We start from the raw sequence: 6681 nt of genomic DNA on the forward strand, positions 1-6681 counted from the left end.
AGTCAGACACGACTTAGCAACTGAGCAACGACGACTCCTCCAAGGACCCCCAGGAAGGGTCGGTTTATTTCCCAACCCCACTGGCCCCACCCAGCCAACACTCCCAAGGGTCTGCTTTTGCTCGCCCCGTGCTGGGCTTTGGAGACACAGAGAAGAATTGTTCCGACTCCACCACCTCAAGGAGCCTGGTGGGGAAGACGGTGAGAGTGCCCTTTGACCTGGTGTGATTGGGGCTGGCAGGCCTGAGGAAGGGGGGCAGGGAAGGAGGGAGCATCTCAGAGTCCTTGTTCCTTGAGTGGATCCCTGTGCAAAATAAAGGTGTGGTGCCTCTTGTTCAAAAATAATTGAGCCGGTGAGCTGAGAGCAGAGCCTTTAACCAAGCATGAGGCCCTTGGGGGTGGCGGTGGGGAGCCCAGTGGGACTGCCCATGCCTGGAAGGGTTTTTCAGCTTGGGACTTTTCTAACGCACCCCTCACCCCTCCCACCGCAGCACAAGAACCAGCTGACCTGGTTCAGGTCAGTCTCCTCATCTGTAAGATGAAAAAAAAATGATACCCCCTTCTAGGGTTGTGAGGATTCAGGAGAGTGTAAAGCCTCGAGGTGGGGTGGGGCAATAATGGATCCACAGGTGATCCACCCCGAGATTTTCAAATTTCCATCACACACCTCCCGCCGCACCCGCCTGTGTTCACTCCACAGCACTAACCACTGTCTGACCACCAGGTATTTTACTTCCACTTCTTATTTTTATTCGTTGTCTGTGTTCTCAAACATGATGTGAGGACCACAGGGCTTCTATATAGCCTTTTTTCCTTCTGTGTCTTTTGACTGAAACCTTTAGTCCATTTGCATTTAAATTAATTATTAAACGTAATAGGAAGGCACTTATTGCCATTTTGTTAATTGTCTGTGGTTGTTTTTCTTGTTCTCTGTTCCTTCCTTCTTGCTCTCTTTCTTTATGATTTGATGACTTTCTTTAGTGTTATGTTCATCTTCCTTTCTGCTTATCTTTGTGTATCTGTTATGGATTTTTGGTTTGTGTTTACCATGAGGTTTTATATAACAGCCTATGTACATAGCAGTCTAAATTGATGGTTGCTCAAGTTTGAGTGCATTCTAAAAGCACTAAAGTTTTGCTACCCCCCTACTGCAGAGTGAGGTGTGTTTTTGATATAATATTTTATATCTTTTTATTTTGTGTATCCCTTAACTCATTGTGGCACTTCCATGGTGGCTCAGATGGTAAAGCATCTTCCTGCAATGCGGGAGACCCAGGTTCAACCCCTGGGTCGGGAGGATCCCCTGGAGAAGGGAATGGCAACCCACTCCAGTACTCTTGCCTGAAAAATTCCATGGACAGAGGAGCCTGGTGGGCTACAGTCCATGGGGTTGCAAGGAGTCGGACACGACTGAGCGACTTCACACTCACTCACACTCACTAACTCATTGTAGATTTTCTGCTTTTATCTTTGACCTTCATATTAGCTGTATAAGTGGTTGCTCTACTGCCTTTACTATTTATTTGCCTTTATCGTGAGATTTTTCTCTTTCATAATTTTGTATTCCTACTTATGGCCTTTTCCTTTTTTCCTTTTAAAGGAATCGTACTTATGGTCTTTTCCTTTTTTCCTTTTAAAGGAATCCCTTTAACATTTCTTGTAAGATTGGCTTATGGTGATGAATTCCTTTAGCTTTTGCTTGTTTGGGAAACTCTTTATATCTTCTTTTTGCCAGTAGCCACAGACCCTTGAGTGGTGCCTGGCAGATGTTTGTTGAATGAATGAATGAGTGTCAAGTCATTTGTTAGGTAAAAAATATGTACTGAGCACCTACTGTGTGCCAGGGACTGTCTGAGGTTTCCTTATGAGTGAGGTTTGGGGCAGAAGTGAGGGCGGGGAGCAGAGTGAGTGTGGATGTCAGACGGTAGAGCGGCAGGTGGGGTGCAGATGGTGGCCACAGACTCAGGGACAGGGAGACGGGGTTGGGGGGACGGGCCGGGGGGAGAGGCTTGGTCGGGAGGAGGGAGCATTCGCTGGTTGTGTGGCTGTGACCTGTCACGGGGCGCGCACTCAGCACGCAGCTGTTTCCTGCAGGATGGCCTTCAGCCTTGAGTCAGCCACTGGTGCCTACACTGCAGCGTCCGTGCTGGAGGTCCTGAGTCTGGAATTGCCAGGGAGGGAGGCAAAGCCCAGCCTGAGGACAGTGTCACGTGTAGCTTCACTCTGGGAGGGCGTCCCGGGTGATCGCCCCTTGTGGGGGTTCTGACTTGGTGGACACTGGCAGGAAATGTCCCCAGCTGTTCTTGTTCAGTCGCTCAGTTGTGTCCGACTGTGACCCCGTGGACTGCAGCACATCAGGCCTCCCTGTGCTTCACCATCTCTTGGGATTTGCTCAAACTCATGTCCATTGAGTCAGGGATGCCATCCAACCACCTCATCGTCTGTTGTCCCCTTCTCCTCCTGCTCTCAGTCTTCCCCAGCATCAGGGTCTTTTCCAATGAGTCGACTCTTCCCATCAGGTGGCCAAAGTATTGGAGCTTCAGCTTCAGCATCAGTCCTTCCAATGAATAGTCAGGGTTGATTTCCTTTAGGGTTGACTGCTTTGGTCTCCTTGCCAAGGGACTCTCAAGAGTCTTCTCCAGCACTGCAGTTCAAAAGCATCAATTCTTTGCCCCAGAGGGTGCTGGTAGTTCCCCTCAACCCCTCTCCTGAGAAACGGATCAAAGGAGGCTGGTGAGTCCACTGGTCCTTGGCCAAGCCGTCTCAGGCTATGTGGCTTCTGTGTGAACTCCAGCCTCTCTTTAGGGCCCAGACTCATGTCTCCAAGGGCTCCTGGCATGTCCTCTGCTCTCGTATGTTGCATGGGCCTCTCAGCCTCAACCTGTCCCTAAGGGAGCTTACTTTCCTCCCCCAAACCTGCTTCTCCTCTCCTCTGTCTCACTCCAGCCAGAAACTGGGGTGCCAGTCTCCCCTGGTCCTTTACTCCACCTGAGAGGAGTCACCCGTCCTGTCCATTCAAGTTTCTAAATCACCTCAGGCTCTGCCTTCTCTCCACCCTCAGGACCATGCCCCCAGGGTCAGGGGGCCCTAGGGATGATTTCTCATCTGCCCCCCAGGCTTGTGCCTGCAGATGCTTCCTTGGGGTGGGAGTTCCTGGGAGGCCTGCCTGGGGAGTGGGCAGCTTCTGCCTGTCCAGCTGTGGCCTTAAGGGTGGCTGTTGCCGCGTCTGCTGGCCCCAGGGTTGGCAACACACCCTCTCCCCCCTTACAGACCTTTCGTGCCTGGGGATCCATGGTTTAGGCTTCTACACCGACAGGCTCACAAGACCCCTTGGTTCTGGGGGTGCGGCGCTAGGCTGTGTCCCCACCCCAGGTCTGGTTCCAGAATCGTCCCTTCTTCTGCCTCTGCCTTCCTCTCTTCTCTGCCAGATGACCTCCTCCTGTGTCCTCCCAGGCCTGGTCGCTGGCTCCCATCCCTTCTCTTTCCCTCATGCTCCCAGGTGGAGGAAGCAGAACGTGATGATTAAGAGCATGACTCTGGAGTCAGATACCTGGGTTCAAATCTTAGCTCCACCATCTATCGGCTGTGTGACCTTAGGCAAATTACTTAAACTCTCTGGGCTTTAGTGGCCCCATCATAACCTGTGCTTAACAATAATGTCAACCCTGTAGGTTGTCATAAGGATTAAATGAACACATTCTAAGTGCCTTAGGAACCTAGCTGTTATGTTTTTTGGTGCCTATCCATTTATAGAGTGCTTTCCCAGTTAACCTCTGGGCCTCACACCTAATCTATTTGATAAATGAGGAATCTGAGGTTCCTACCTACTCGATGCAGTGGAGAGCCTGGGACTGGGAGGTCAGACCTGGGTGTGAGTTTAAGTCAGGTCATTTCTTGTGTGTCTCTGGGAGATGCCTTCTTCTGAGCCTGTTTCCTGATCTTGAGAGTCAGGATTATAAGCCTTACTTTGTAAGAACCCACTACTTTCCAGGTATGTGAACTTTAGCCAGGTTACTTGATTCTCAGTGCTTCAGTCTCCTCATCTGTAAAATGAGAGTGATAATCTGAGCACCTACCTCACAGGGCTGATGTGAAGGTTAAATGAGGTAATATGTGAAAGTGCTTAGAACAGCACCTAACTCACAATAGAGACTGTATAAATGCTAGCTATTATTATAAGTTGATGGAATTTGCACATGGGCACAAGATTTCCCAAACCCAAACATTTCCAAGAGGTTCATCCCTGGAGTGTCAACATCCTTGGATTAGATATCCCCTGGGATTCCTTGTCAGAGATGTGTGAGTGGGTGTTGGAGACCCCTGTGGAGGTAGGACATGTGAGCTGGGACTTCCAGCCAGAAAGAGCACTTTTGAGTTCTGGTTATGTTTCTTACCTACCTGGTGGTCTTGGGTGAGTCATCTCCTCTCCTCGGAGCCTCAGTTTCCTCTTTTGCAAAACACAGATGGTAATATTGGGAGGTAAAGGTTAAATCGGATGCAGTGCCTGACAAGAGAAGACCCTCAAGAAATGATCGCAGTGATTAAGATGCCCCAGCACAAAGCAGGCAGTCCACAACCAACTTTCTGCTGTGTGTGTGAGCTCTGTGGCTTTTATTTCTTTAAAATAGTGAGCTTATTTATTATTTTTTTTAAAAGCAGATTTTAAAAAATTTACGTATTTATTTTTGGCTGACTGGGTCTTCATTGCTGCACAGGCTTTTCTCTAGTTGCGGCAAGCAGGGGCTACTTTCTAGTTGTGGTGTGCAGGCTTCTCATTGTGGTGGCTTCTCTTGTTTTGGAGCACAGGCTTTAGGGCTCCCAGGCTCTGGAATACAAGCTCAATAGTTGTGGCACACGGTTTTAGTTGCGCCGAGACATGTGGGATCTTCCTGGATCAGGAATCCAACCCATGTCTCCTGCATGGGCAGGTGGATTCTTTATCACTAAGCCACTAGGGAAGCCTTGAGCTTACTCTCTCTTTCTGGCTGCACTGGGTCTTCCTTGCTGCTTGAGGGTTTTCTTTAGTTGTGGCTAGAGGGGGCTACTCTCTAGTTTTGGTGTGTCGGCTTAGTTGCCCTGTGGTATGTTGAATCTTCCTGGACCAGGGGTTGAACCTGTGACCCCTGTACTGGCAGGCAGATTCTTAACCATTGGATCACCAGGGAAGTCCACTGTGTCTTTTAAAATATGGGGGTTTCCCCAGTACTCCTTGCTTCCTCCACCAGTTGCCTCCCTACCCTCTGCTAGCACCCTGCTTATCCCAAAGTCCAAGTCTGATGGAGGGATTCCCTGCAGGGAAAGTGGGGGCCCACACAGTCCCAGAGGAAAAGAGGACCACGGCCTCTCTTCCCCCCACCCCCTGAAACAGGGAAGGAAATCCTCCTTCCCTCTTGGGAACAATTGAGCATCCCCTCAGACTCCAACTCAAAGCTCCTCAGAGACCTGAATGAATTAAAGATGTAATTAAATTAGGAATCCTTCATTATTCGAAGGCTGGGATTCTCTGGCAGGTGGGGTGATGGTGGAGAAGGGGCAGGGCCATTTTTTTTGCAGAGGCTGTTAGATTCTCTCCTGGGGGCGTGTGTGTGGCCAGGCTGGGGCCCAGAGACCTGGGAGACAGAGCCAACTCCCTTCCCACCTGCTCCCACTCAGAGGCACCTCCCCACAGTCTTGGGCAGCTTCAGGCTGCCCACTGTCGCCCTGGCCAGCCTTGCGCCAAGGCCCTCTCTCAGCTGCAGTTTTCTCATCTGCAAAATGACACAAAGCAGGGAGGGAGGATTCTGTTAAACTGCTTTTCAGGTTGCTTTAGGCAGTAAATTTCCATCTAAGAACTTGGGAGACCTCTTCCTTCGAACGCCTGCAACACTCTCCTTCTAAAGGAGTCAATTTGCACCCTTCCTCCTCAATCCTAGGGTATTTAGTTAAGCATATCTTTGGCTCAGCTCACTCATCTAAAAGGAAGGGAAACTCAGGAAATGGATATGACAGGTTCTCTGCTGGCTACCAGGGATACTGAGTGTGGTATTTCCTGCCCTGCCATGTCCAGAGGAGGAGACAGAGAAGCTGGGCTTGGAAGGAGAAAAGGGGGAGGGAAGGCACTCCAGGTTGGGGTGGGGGGGAGCGTCACAGCATGCGTAAAGACCTCAGAGGCAGGAGACAGCAGAGGGAGGAGGTGAGTGTAAGTGGAGCACTGGGGGGGCAGGTGTGCGCCGGGGAACAAGGTTCCAGAGCCTGGCGTGTGATGGAGAAGGGGAGGGCTAGCACTCTGCTACATTCCCAGAGGAAAACAAAAAATTTCAAAACTGTCAGAAATGTGATGGAGCTGTCAGGAGTACATGAAACAGCCACGTACCCTGGGAAACGGAAGTCAAGGTTCTGTTTGTTCCATGACAGTGTGAAAACTCACAACCTTTTCATCAAGATGGGTAAGAAAAACACAGGAACACTAAAAGCGTTTTGGTTCAAGTCTGCTGAGGACGTTACTCTCAGCCCGCCTGGTTTCCGCCCTCCGGCCTGGATTCCTTTGTGCGTGTCAACACTCGCCCAGATCCGCAGACATCTCTCTCTGCTCTGGTTTCTCGACTTGTCAGCCATCTTCACTGTGGTGTGCTTGGTCAGTGTGGTCCTTTGAAAACGATGTCAAAGGAGAAATTGCTCTCCTTGAAAATCTTTGGCTGGAGTC

The sequence above is a fragment of the Muntiacus reevesi genome, chromosome 1, assembly GCF_963930625.1.
Source record: "Muntiacus reevesi chromosome 1, mMunRee1.1, whole genome shotgun sequence".
Classification (NCBI taxonomy): Eukaryota; Metazoa; Chordata; class Mammalia; order Artiodactyla; family Cervidae; genus Muntiacus; species Muntiacus reevesi.